The sequence below is a fragment of the Balaenoptera borealis genome (genome assembly GCF_965194805.1).
Source record: "Balaenoptera borealis genome assembly, chromosome: 15".
Lineage (NCBI taxonomy): Eukaryota > Metazoa > Chordata > Mammalia > Artiodactyla > Balaenopteridae > Balaenoptera > Balaenoptera borealis.
Window position 1 is genome coordinate 927,110 of NC_138871.1, and position 13,503 is coordinate 940,612.

General features: G+C 43.2%; 1 long non-coding RNA gene across 1 annotated transcript in view; it reads left to right on the forward strand.

Annotated features, from left to right (window-relative positions):
- Window positions 1-3,748: 3,748 nt before the first annotated feature.
- LOC309612079 overlaps window positions 3,749-13,503 on the forward strand; it is a 173,227-nt gene continuing 163,472 nt past the window's right edge. The window contains exons 1-2 of the long non-coding RNA XR_014234933.1: window positions 3,749-9,511; window positions 12,123-12,248. This is a non-coding gene — a long non-coding RNA (uncharacterized lncRNA). The remainder of the gene's footprint in view (window positions 9,512-12,122; window positions 12,249-13,503) is intronic.

Genomic DNA, 13,503 nt, shown 5'->3' on the forward strand with positions numbered 1-13,503 from the left:
GAAAGTCCTATGAATCAAAAGTCATTTGCCAGTAACTTTTTATTTTGAAAAACATCAAAGCTAAGAAAACGGTAAGAACACATGTGAGCTTCACTTGTGTTCAGGAATTAAAGCTTTATGGTATTCACTTTATTCCCTGTGTGTGTGTGCTATGCGTGGGCAGGTGCCTGTTTGCATACATATGCTGTGCACGTGGATAGGTATTTGCACTGGCACACGTTAGTGTGTGCATGGGCATATGCGTGCATGTGTGTTCACATGCTAGTGTGTGAATATATTTGTGCTGTGCACGTGCGTATGTTTGTGTGCTGTGCTTGCCTGTGCGCACACCTGTGTGTTTGCTGGAACCACTTGCAAGTTGGCTGCAGACTGAATTGTGCCCCAGATATATCCGCACGCAGCTGCTCCAACAATCCTGTGTAGCCACGTAAAGGTCACAGATCTCAGGGATTTAAATGGATGAAGCAGGATGTCCAGACACAGAGTCTGTCTTCCAATGACTGTCACTGTCTCAGTAACATCCTTCACACCTTCTTTAAGCCCCATTCAGGGTCCAGTTTAGACCCCCATTACTAATATTCAGTCACCTGACCCAGGTCCCCTAAAGCTACAATGTCACAGTTGGAGAGCCCGGCCAGGGCCTGGGGTGCCCCTCCTGTTGGCCTGGCCTCCAGTCCCTGCACTTGGCTCCTGTGCTCCCATCTCTCACCCAGGCGCCGACTTGGATGGGGTCGCCATTCCTCACAGGGTCCCATCGCCCAGTCAAGAGGGTTCATTCTCCCCAAACTCAGCATCAGGAGTGGGGGGGGTGACAGCCCCCACTGGGTCTCCTTCATGTGAGACCCTGCGCTGTTGAAAGAGCAGGCGCCCTGCCCTCGGGAGGTGGGGGGCTGGGGGTTGACATGCGGCCCACGATGGGCAGGCGGGTCTCCGGGTGGGGCGAGCCCGTGTGCAAGGAGTTCCGCGGTGCGTTCTCCTCTCCAACGGCTTCTGTGCCCCTACCTCTCCCAGTGCCTCCCCTCGAAGACAGCGCGGTGCCCGGTACAGTAGCCATGGGAGCCGTCAGCCACCGCCCCCTCTGCACGCGCACACGCACACGCACGCAGCACGCACGCACGCAGCACGCACGCACGCAGCACGCACGCAGCACGCACGCACGCAGCACGCACGTACGCTGCGGGGTAGGACCTGAGTGCAGGGCTCTCAGCGGCCCTGAGCGTCCCGCCCGGAATCAGCCAGCGGAACGGACCGACAGGCTCTCTCTGCCCGGACCGTGCAGGACTGTCCTGCCTGCGCTTCCAGTGCGGCCGCCTCCAGCTGGAAGCCTGGGAGGCTAGAATCAGGGCACTTCCTGTCTGTCCTTGCGGGAGACTGGACTGCTCTACAGGAAGCTCCGGGCTCACCCCTGGATTCGGACCATCACGTGGCCAGAGAAATTGGTAACATTTTTGTTTTGCCTGTTGAAATGTTTAATGACAAGGATTTTGTTCAGTTTCCTGATGTGGGTGTCCAAGGATGAGAGACCCCATGTGTGTGACCTGTGCCTCCTAGGAGATAAGCCCTAATTTAGTTTAAACGTGACCAAGTTCTGTCTACGCGGTAGATTTAGACCTCTGCATGTCCTGTCTACTGATTATGTTTAGAGCTGACCATGTGCTGTCTATAATGAGAACAATTGGACTTGTGTTCTGCGTACCTAGGACTATGGGGACCAGGGTAGAGACCCAGCCAGACCTGAGTCCTGGAGCTTCAAGGGGGACGTGGAGACCTTGATAGAGACCCGGCCTGGCCTCAGTCCTGGGAGCTTCGGGGGGGGGGGGGGGACATGGGCACCTGGGTAGAGACCCGGCCTGGCCTCAGTACTGGAAAACTCCGTGCCCGCATCTGAATGTCAGTGCTTAGATGTCTGGGGTCTGGAGCTGAGGTGGGCTTCTCTGGGTAGCAGCGCTCTCCCCCGAGGGTGGTTACCTGACCCTCCCAGCGGTCAGTGCTATGGTCGGGGCCTTAGTCTTTACCCCGCGAGGTTCCCCTTCCCTGGGGCTTGTGGAGACTCCTCAGGTGGGCTACCTGGCAATGATCCCAATTACCAGCACGTGCATGGTGAGTAGGGAGGCAGGTTTAGCTCGTGAACTGATTGCAGGGCGCGCGGATCTGGGCTTAAGGCTGATGGGTAACAGCTGAGCCTGCTGCTGAGCTCTCCTCCCAGTCTCCCATACCTACTCAGCAGCGTCCAGAGCTGCCCCTCGGCTTTCAGCCCTGCTGTCCTGTGAGTTTTCTCAACATGTAAGTGAGACGAGAAAGGACCGAGCCTGCCAAAACCAAGGTAGCATGTTCAACTTTAGCATGAAAGCTTTAAAAACAGTTAAAATCACACAGAACCAAAGTGAGAAGAGGAGGACTCCTCTGGGACAAGTGTGGGGAGAGGAGACCCACCTGACACTTTTTCCCATCCCAGGAGGTCCCAGGGACCCAGCTTGTTTCCACATTGGGGGAGCCCCCTGCAGAGCCATGGTGTCCTGACCAAGGGGGCGTGTGACCCCAGGTGCAGGGTCTGGGGAGGTGAGGTCACCCTGGGACTGTGGACATGTGACCCAGGTGGAGGGGTCTGGGGAGAGGGGTCACCTGGTGAGAGAGAACGTGTGACTTTAGGTGCAGGGTCTGGGGAGGTGGGTCACCCTGGTGAGTGTGGATGTGTGACCCCAGGTATAGGGTGCGGGGACTGTGTGGGTCTCACCACACCTGCATGGGTCAGGATCACATGTACGGGGAGACCGCATATGCGCTCTTTGCCTGCAGTGTGTCCTGTCCCCTTTGAGATTTCCAACCTCTGCATTAAGGGTGTTGCCCTGATTAACCTGTGGTTCCTTTTCTTCTCTTCATCTTGTCACAATCTTATGAGGTCAGGCATGTTTGAGTGGGTTGCTGCTCTGTGTTCCGGTGAGTGACAACACTTGGTGGTATCATATTAATATCCTAGCATATCATATGTCTAATCTATGGTGGTCACCACTGCCTGGGTCCCCCTGGACAGAGGTCAGGTGAGCACAGACTAGCCCCTCCTAAGAATGGTCTCCCACGTGCTCTGTGAGGGTACCGTGATGGCCCCTAAGGTAGGGGACTGTGTCTGGGCCTCCGACATTTGTGATGAAGGGGAGTCGAAATGGAATCTCAATTAACAAGACATTATTTTAAGAATTTATTTTAAGTGAGATAAAACACACGTCACATACCCTTTACCATCATCACCATTTTAAGTGCACGTTTCTGAGGCATCAGATATAGTCACTTTCTCGTGGAGCCATCACCACCATCCCTAGAACTTTTCATCTTGCAAAACCAAAATTCCACAACCATGAAAGTCTCACTCCCCATTCCCTCCCACTGCCCCTGGCACCGATATCCACTTCAGTCCCTGAGTTGTCGACTCCAGGGCCCCCATGGGGGTGGAATCCTGCAGTGTTTGCTGACGGGTCATTTTGGAAGAGCTGACTTTCAGTCTGAAGCTCTGCCTGTTTGCCTCTGAAGAATCTGCATTTAAGGAGAGGGTGTATGAGGAAGGGGGTGTATGCGGGACAAAGGTGTCCGGGGTGCAGGTGAGCCAGGACCTGACCAGCTGCCTTTTGGGTCCTCTGGTCCCATCTCTTGGTCTGTGCCTCATCTGCATCCTCACTGTCCCCGCTGGCACCGCTGGGGTGTTGTCTGAGTGAGAGTCCCCTGGTGCCCCTGCTCTCCTCCCCTCCTGCTGGTTGGGGAGGGAACTGCTTGCTGGGTGGTCTCTGCTCCTGAGGCAGGAAGGACCATGCAAGGCAGACCCGCAGAGTGTGGGGTGTGGTCCCAAGAGCATGGGGCCCACATAGGACACAGCACTGGGACCTCACAAGTGCTCTGGCTACCTCATCACTGACAGGGAATGTTCCCAAGATCTCAGGAGGGCGTGGTGGGCGGCCTGGGACCCCAGAGGCCCCGTTCCTGCCCTGGAGCTCGGAGAGCATGTCCCCCATGGCCTCTGGATTCACCCCGTGTCTCCTCCATCTCCCTCGGTCCTGTCTGAACGCAGGAAAACGACCTCTACTGGGTATTGTCCGCGATGTAGGCTTTGTCCTGTCAATGTTAGGATCCTTTAGTTTAGGAGTTCTGACATAGCAGCTGTTTTTTAGACCTAAAGAAGGAACAGCTCATGAGTGTAAAACATTTTCAGGTGAAACTAACATTCAATGACTATCTCTGTACGACTCAGTTGCTGACTTCTATTAGTGATAATTCTCCTGGTGTTAGATCTGATGTGGGAGCTGGCAGGCTCTCTGCACCCTGAGTGCCTATTCTTTCACCAGAGACACGACTCTGAACCCAGAAGTACTTAGCTTAAATCTTGGTCTTGCAGTTCTCAAGTTGCATGCCTTTGTGAGTGTTGGAATCTGGAAAATGGAGCTGGTGGTAGTGGACATGGAGCCTGTAAAACCGATGGGATTTGGGTGGGAGGGCTGGTAGCTGATACAAAGTATGTTCATGGGTTGACATCTATCCCTACAGTAAAAGTTTGATGGGCCCACACGACAAATCCTAAAAAGCCAGTGAACATGACTCATACTGCTCCCATAGAGCTGAAAGGCTCTTTTTGTCCTAAATAGTATGCAGTGATATGTGAAATTATTCCAAACCCTGGTAGGCTACAAATACAGACTTGAGGGTGACCAAAGAATCAAAATAGGTGTTAGTATAGGACTGGGTCTCCTCCTGCAGGGTCAAAGAAAGTAGTGTTTAGATTTCTGTTTGTTAACAGTGTGGCAATTCTGGCTGCTTGGACTGAGAGTGATAATTATAGTAATACGGCTACAGTTGGGGCAGATCAAACAAATACTGGTGTTTGGTATTGGGACATGACTGCTGGTTTTATATGAAAGCTTGTAGTAATAAAAGTAATAACACCAAGAATAGAAGAGACACCTGCTAAAAGTAAGGAGAAAATGGTTAGGTCGACAGAGGCTCCTGCGTGGGCCAGATTGCAGGCTAGAGCTGAATATACGGTTCCACTTGTACCAGAACCAGCTTCTACGATTGGTGATACGAGTAGGAGTAAGAATGATGGGGGAGGTAGTCAAAAGTTTGTATGATTTATTCGGGGACGTGCTCTATCAGGTGCCCCAGTTATCAGTGGCACAAGTCAGTATTCAAACCCCGCAATCATAATGGGTACAACCAAATCTGTAACATAGTCACAACAGAACTTGCACTTGTAATAAAGAAAGAAAATTATCACATTGCAGGGACTGTATGACTGCGTTACGGGTTTGGGCATCTCCGAGTAGCGCTCCAGATTAGCAGAGCTCAGCCGAGATTAACAGACTGAAGGTGGTGCGTGCTACCCCAGCTCAAGCACCAGAGAGTAAATATAAAACGCGTTATCTTTTGTGATTTGTTGAAAATAATCCGCCGTTTATGAACAGAGGTAAAATGATTGAGCTAGCTTTAGACTGTAGATCTAAAGACAGAGATTGAGCCCTCTTTTTGCCAAACCCTGTGGTGAATCAACAAATTGAATTGCAACTTCAGAGAAGCAGCTTCAACTCTGCCGGTGCTTTTCCTGCCTTTTTTTTCCTTGATGGCAGAAGTAGATTGAAGCCAGTTGACTAGAGGATTTGCCTGTTAACTAAAATTTCCTGGGGTGGGAGCTCATCAATCTAGTAAGGATTTGTCTTAATTAGAATGTTTGATTTGCATTCAATTGATGTAGGATAGTCTTGTAATCCTTAATTCTATGCATTAATTAAACTATACGTCTCAGGGCTTTGAAAGCTCTTGGTCTAAGCTACCCTAAATTCCTAGTCTGGCACTGATAGAATGGGTGTTAAGGGTAGTAATCGTGTGGCTATTATGATTAGTAATGATAAGAAGGTTGTTTTGTATGTTCAAATGGTTTTATGTTTTTGTTGTTTATTGAAGGGAATATAGTTAGTGATGTGTAGTATGTTAGCTGCAAGTAGAAACATGCTGAGTACTGCTTTGATGGCTATTAGTGTTGGTAGAGTGATGTTATTTGTGTTATCTCTTGGATAATTATTCATTTGGGTAAAAACCCTGATAGTGGTGGGCGATGTCCTAATGATACTATAATGGTGAGGAAAATGATTGTGATGGGAGGTGTTTTATCACATGTGTGTGATAATGATACTGTTGTAGTACATGATCTGGGCATAAATAGGAAGAAGATAGTGTTGTTATGATATAAATTAGTATGTTTAGGATTGTTATAATCTGAATATACATTATAATAGCTGTTATTCATCCTATATGGGCAATTGATGAGGAGGGTGTAATATTTTCCAGGTGAGTATGGCGAAGTCTGCCTCAGCCTCCAGCTATGATTTATAATATCACTATGATTAATAGTATATTTAGGTTGATGGATGGTGACATGTGGTATAAAACTGATAGGGGTGCAATTTTGTCATGTTGATAGCATCAGGTCTGCTGTTCATGGGATGCCCTGTGTGACTTCAGGCACTCAGAAGTGAAATGGGGAAAGTCCTACTTTTGTGACAAGGGCGATTGTCATGAGGGTGGATGCTGCTGGATTAAAGATTCTTGTTATTCATTGTGCTCTTTGACCAGAGTATATTAGATTAATGATAATAGCCATTATAAGTAGTATTGATGTGGTGGATTATTTTAGGAAATATTTGTTGGATGCTTCTGTAGCTTATGGGTTCATGTTTTTATTAGAATGGGGATACCATTAACCAGTGTGAGCTTGTTACTAAAATTATGTTTCCTGAGAAAATGGTCCATAGAATGATAGTAAAAACAATAGGGCTTATTAGTATTGGAAGGATATACAACAATATTTTGGGGGTATGGGCCTGATAGCTTACTTAGAGAACCTTACTATAGCATGTGGTGTAATGTGGTGGCATGGAGAACGTACAATTCTCAGGAGTAAGTTCAGTTCCAGGAATACAAGCGTTTAAACCTCTATCATTTTCTCTGTCAAAGGAACTCTTTTGTCAGACATATTTCTTAAGTTTGTGGTGGGTTGCCTGATGTGATGACAGGCCATGTGATTAGCCCTCTGATACACACAGGGCTAATGTGAGCAGTGAAAATTTTTTAATAAGAGATGTATAAGTTGATCATATCAAAATTGTGCGTAGGATGCTTGAATTCGTAGAAAGGAGATTGTTAGATGTGTTTTAATGATGACATGGGCTGTATATAATTCTGGCATAAAGGGGTTGTGAAATGCTCCTAAAAATAGATTGCTGTGAAAATGTTTATTATAATGATATTGACATATTCTCTAGGAAGAACAGGGCGAATGGGCCTGCTACATTTTCTACATAGAAGCCAAATACAGTTCTACTTCTGTTAAATCAACTGGGGCTCTGTTAGATTTCTGCTAGTATAGAGATAATCAAATTTTGGGTAGGGGTCAGGAGAAAATTAGGCATACGTGTTCTTGTGCAGTAATTACTGTTGAAAGTGTAAATGATCCATTTATCAGCAGGACTGATAAGAGAGTAACTGCTAATGTTACTTCATATGCGATTGTCTGTGCTACTACCCATAGATCTCCAATGAGTATTTTGAATCTGAAGCTCATCCAGATCAGAGGATAGAATAAAAGGCTATGCTTGATATGGCTAATATAAATAGTATGCCTACATTTATATTAATTAGTGGATAACATATGGGAAGAGGAATTCATGTAGTGAGAGCCAGGGTTAAGGTTAGCACTGGTGCAATAATAGATAAATTGATGATGTTGATGGTCATAGTGGTTCTTTAATAAATAATTGACTGCATCAGCAATGGGTTGTAATAATCCATAGGGACTGATGATGTTTGGCCCTTTCTGGATTTGTATATAGCCTAGGATTTTCCATTCAGTTAATATGAGGAATGCTATGGTGAGTAAAATTGTGTAATTTGTGAAAAAATGTAGATTATAAACATATTCTTAGGAAGAGGACTTGAACCACTGCAGATAAATGTTTCAGTTTTACATAATTACTGGACTCTGCCACCCTAACAAACCCTGTTCTACAGTAGGGTTATGTATAAATTAATTGAATGCAGATTATATCATCATTAGTTTGAAGACATTTTGTATAGTAAGCCATATTTCTCTTGTCTTTTCATACTGGGAGAAATCTACATATAATAGACAGAAACCAACTGGGATGACTCCAGTCTGAGCTCAGATCAGGTAGGACTTTAATCGTTGAGCAACAGACCATTAATAGCAGTCACACCATTGAAATGTCCTGATCTAGCATCAAGTCATAACCCCTATTGTTGATATGAACTCTAGAATACAATTACACTGTTATCCCTAGTATAACTTGTTCCATTGATCAGTGTTTTAAAACAATAGGTGATAAAGCATTTTGATTAGTTGGTCTAAATTTTAATCACTGAGGTGGGTTTATTCTCCAAGGTCATCCCAACCAAAATTGTTAATTCATTGAAAGCTACATTGTCCCTTAGAGTTCAGTGGTTTACTTTTTTTTTTGATTAATTAATTAATTAAAGCTCCATTGGGTCTTCTCTTCTTATATTATTCCTGCCTCTTCACGGGAAGGTCAATTTCACTGATTAACAGAGACAGTAAAACACTGATTTGACCAGTCTTACAAGTCCTGTGTTCTGTATATATCTGTTATGTTTACTTATCTGAAGTGTCATTCAGGTCAGTGTTTTCTCATTAATTTACTGTCTGGATGATCTATTCAATGTTTACAAGTGGGGTATTGAAGTGCTTTACTATTACTTTATTGCTTTTTCTCCAGTTTATATTTGCTTTAATAATTTACATACTCTGGTATTGGGTCCATGTATATTTACACTTAAAATTGTCTCTTGATAATTTGACCCCTTTACCACTGTATATTAACATACTTTGTCTCTTGTGACTGATTTTGATTGAAAATATGTATTATCAGATACAAGTATAGTTACTCCTGCTCTCTTTCGGCTGCCATTTCATGGAATATCTTTTTACATCCTCTCACTTTAACCTATATATGTCCCTAAAATTCAAGTGAGCCTCTTGTTGACAGCATATTGTAGGTTCTTTTTAAAAATTAATTCAACCGTTTTGTGTTATTTAATTTGAGAATTTAGTCCGTTAAAGTTTAACTTAATCGTTGATAAGGACTAAAAATTACCCTTTCATTGTTTTCTGTTTTTTTACTGCTGTTGTTGTAGTTACTTTGTATTTTTTTAGTGTTGTGTGAATTCATTCTTTACCTTCTCTGTAACTACAATAGATTAACATTCTTGGTGCTGAAAAAAATAAAAACATAATTCAAGTGATAGGGTTTGAAAAGTGTTCACAGTGGGAAGGAAACCACTGTAACAATATAGACAGAACCCTTTGGAAGGATTCATCATCTTTGTACTTTTGCTGTTTGAGAGTCTGTAGTAGAGATTATTAGTGCGCTACATGATGTTCTCCCCCACCTGACAAGTTCTAAATGGACTGTCTTATTAGGGAGAAGCGCACGGAAAGTAGGTTAGTGAGTCAAACTCCCCTGCCCTCTGTCAGCTGTGGGTGTAAAAGGATTTAGCTGATGCCTTCATTCTTTTTTTTTTTAATAAATTAATTTAATTAATTAATTTATTTTTGGCTGCATTGGGTCTTCGTTGCTGCACACGGGCTTTCTCTAGTTGTGGCGAGGGGGGGCTACTCTTCGTTGCTTTGCACGGGCTTCTCATTGCGGTGGCTTCTCTTGTTGCAGAGCACGGGCTCTAGGCACGCAGACTTCAGTACTTGTGTCACACGGACTCAGTAGTTGTGGCTCGCGGGCTCTAGAGCGCAGGCTCAGTAGTTGTGGCACACGGGCTTAGTAGCTCTGCGGCATGTGGGATCTTCCCGGAGCAGGACTCGAACGCATGTCCCCTGCATTGGCAGGCAGATTCTTAACCACTACACCACCAGTGAAGCCCCTCCTTAATATATTTTGAATTTATATTTCTTTCTGGTGTGAGGAAATGTTCTAAATTAATTATTTTACATGTAGCTGTCTGGTATTCCCAGCACCACTTATTGAAGAGACTGTCTTTTCTCCATTGTATATTTTTGCCTCCTTTGTAGTAGATTTATTCACCATAAGTGTGTGGGTTTTTTTCTGAGGTCTGTCTTCTATTCCATTGATCTGTGTGTCTGTTTTTGTGATTATTGTAGCTTTGTAGTCAGGGAGCATGCTCTCTCCAGCTTTGGTCTTTTTTCTCAGGATTGCATTTGCAATGTGGGTATTTTGTGGTTCTGTATTTATTTTAGGATTATTTCTTCTGTTTGTGAACAATGCCATGGGTATTTTGATAGGGATTTCTTTAAATCTGTGTATTGCTTTGAGTAATATGGTTATTTTAAAAAGATTAATTCTTCCTATCCAGGATCATGGGGTATCTTTTCATTTATTTGTGTCATCTTCAATTTCTTTCATCAGTGTCTTATACTTTTCAGGATAGAAGCCTTTCATCTCTGTGGTTAAATTTATTCCTAGGTATTTTATTGTTTTTGATACAATCATAAATTTTTTTCTTAACTTCTCTGTTAGTTTATTAGTGCAGAGAAAAATAACACATTTCTGTATATTAATTTTGTATACTTCAATGAAAATAAAATTAACAAATGGGACCTCATTAAACTTAAAAGCTTTTGCACAGCAGAGGAAACCATAAACAAGATGAAAGGATAATCCTCAGAATGGGAGAAAATATTTGCAAATGAAGCAACTGGCAAAGGATTAATCCCCAAAATATACAAACAGCTCATGCAGCTCAATATCAAAAAAACAACCCAATAAAAAAGTGGGCAGAAGACCTAAATAGACATTTCTCCAAAGAAGACATACAGATGGCCAACAAACACATGAAAAGATGCTCAACATCACTAATTATTAGAGAAATGCAAATCAAAACTACAATGAGGTATCACCTCTCACCCATCAGAATGGCCATCATTAAAAAATCTAGAAACAATAAATGCTGGAGAGGGTGTGGAGAAAAGGGAACCCTCCTGCACTGTTGGTGGGAATGTAAATTGATACTGTCACTATGGAGAGCAGTATGGAGGTTCCTTAAAAAACTAAAAATAGAACTACCATATGACCCAGCAATCCCACTACTGGGCATATACGCAGAGAAAACCGTAATTCAAAAAGAGTCATGTACCACAGTGTTCATTGCAGCACTATTTACAATAGCCAGGACATGGAAGCAACCTAAGTGTCCATTGACAGATGAATGGATAAAGAAGATGTGGTACATATATACAATGGAATATTCCTCAGCCATAAAAAAAGGAATGAAATTGGGTCATTTGTAGAGACATGGATGGACCTAGAGAATGTCATACAGAGTGAAGTTAAGTCAGAAAGAGAAAAACAAATATCATATATTGACATATATATGTGGAATCTAGAAAAATGTTATAATCTTATTTGCAAAACAAATAGAGACACAGACATAGAGAACAAACATATGGACACCAAGGGAGAGAAGGGGGAGTGGAAAGAATTGGGAGATTGGGATTGACATATATACACTAATGATACTATGTATAAAATACATAACTAATGAGAACCTACTGTATAGCACAGGGAACTCTACTCATTGCTCTGTGGTGACTTAAATGGGAAGGAAATCCAAAAAAGAGGGGATATACGTATATGTATAGCTGATTCACTTTGCTGTACAGAAGAACTAACACAACATTATAAAGCAACTATACTCCAATAAAAATTAATGAAAAAAAGAAAAAAAATATGTATACTTCAAATTTACTGAGTTTATTTATGCTAATAATTTGTTGGTGAGATCTTTAGGGTTTTCTCCACATATTATCATGTTATCTGCAAACAGTGACAGTTTACTTCCTTTACACATTAGATCCTGTTACGTATTTTTATTGTTGGTTTTTGCTGTGGCTGGAACTACTAATTCTGTGTTGAATAGAAGTGGTGCGAGTGGGCATCCTTGTCTTGTTCCTGTGCTTAGAGGAAATGCTTTCAGCTTTTCACTGTTAAGTATGCTGTTAGGTCTGCTTTTGTCATTTATACCCTTTATTTTACGTATGTATGTATGTATGTATGTATTTATTTATATATTTATTTATTTAGGCCATACCACACAGCATGCGGGATCCTAGTTCCCTGACCACGGATTGAACCAGCACCCCCTGCAGTGGATTGCGAATTTCTAACCACTGGGCTGCCAGGGAAGTCCCCGTCCTTCATTATAAAAAGGTATGTTGCCTCTATATTCACTTTGTTGAGAGGTTTTTGTTTTTAATTTTTAAAATTTATTTTTGGCTGCGTTGGGTCTTTGTTGCTGCATGTGAGCTTTCTCTAGTTGCGACGAGTGGGGGCTACTCTTCGTTGTGGTGCATGGGCTTCTCATGGCGGTGGCTTCTCTTGTTGTGGAGCACGGACTCTAGGCGTGCGGGCTTCAGTAGTTGCAGCGTGCGGGCTCAGTAATTGCAGCATGCAGGCCCTAGAGCACGCAAGCTTCAGTAGTTGTGGCATGTGGGCTCAGTAGTTGTGGTGCATGGGCTGTAGGGCATTTGGGCTTCAGTAGTTGTGGCACATGGGCTCAGTAGTTGTGGCTTGCGGGCTCTAGAGCGCAGGCTCAGTAGTTGTGGCGCACAGGCTTAGTTGCTCCGCGGCATGTGGGATCTTCCCAGACCAGGAATTGAACCCGTGTCCCCTGCATTGGCAGATGGATTCTTAGCCACTGCACCACCACGGAAGTCTCAAGAGTTTTTATCACAATTCAAATGTTGAATTTTGTTGAATTTTGCCAAATGCTTTTGCTGGAGGTATGAATATGATCATATGTTTTATCCTTTGTTCTGCTAATCTGGTGTGTCACTTAATTGATTTGCATATACTGAATCCTTCCTGCATTGCTGAGATAATCCCATTTGATCATGGGGTATGGTTCTTCTGATGTATTGTTGAATTCAGTTTACTAATATTTTGTTGAGGATTTTTGCATCTATGTTCATCAGGGATATTGGCCTTTAATTTACCTTTTTTGGTACGTGTTTATCTGGTTTTCATATGTGGGTGATGCTGGCCTCAGAGAGTAAGTTTGAAAGCATTTCTCCTTCAATTTTTTGGGATAGTTTGAGAAGGATAGATGTTAACTTTCCTTTAAATGTTTGGTAGAATTTGTTAGTGAAGCCACCTGGTCCTGGACTTTTCTTTATTGGGAGTTTTTTGATTACTAATTGTTTCATTTCTAGTAATTGATGTGTTTAGATTTTTTTATTTATCACTAACTCAGTCTTGGAAGATTTATGTTTTTAGGAATTTATCCACTTCTTCTAGGTTGTCCAATTTGTTGCTGTATAATTGTTTGTAGTAATCTCTTATGACACTTCATATTTCTGTGGTGTCTGTTGTAACTTCACCTCTTTCATTTCTGATTTATTTGGGCCCTCTCTTTTTAAAAAAACATACTACTTTTGTCTTTTATTCTTTACAGAAGCTTAATAAG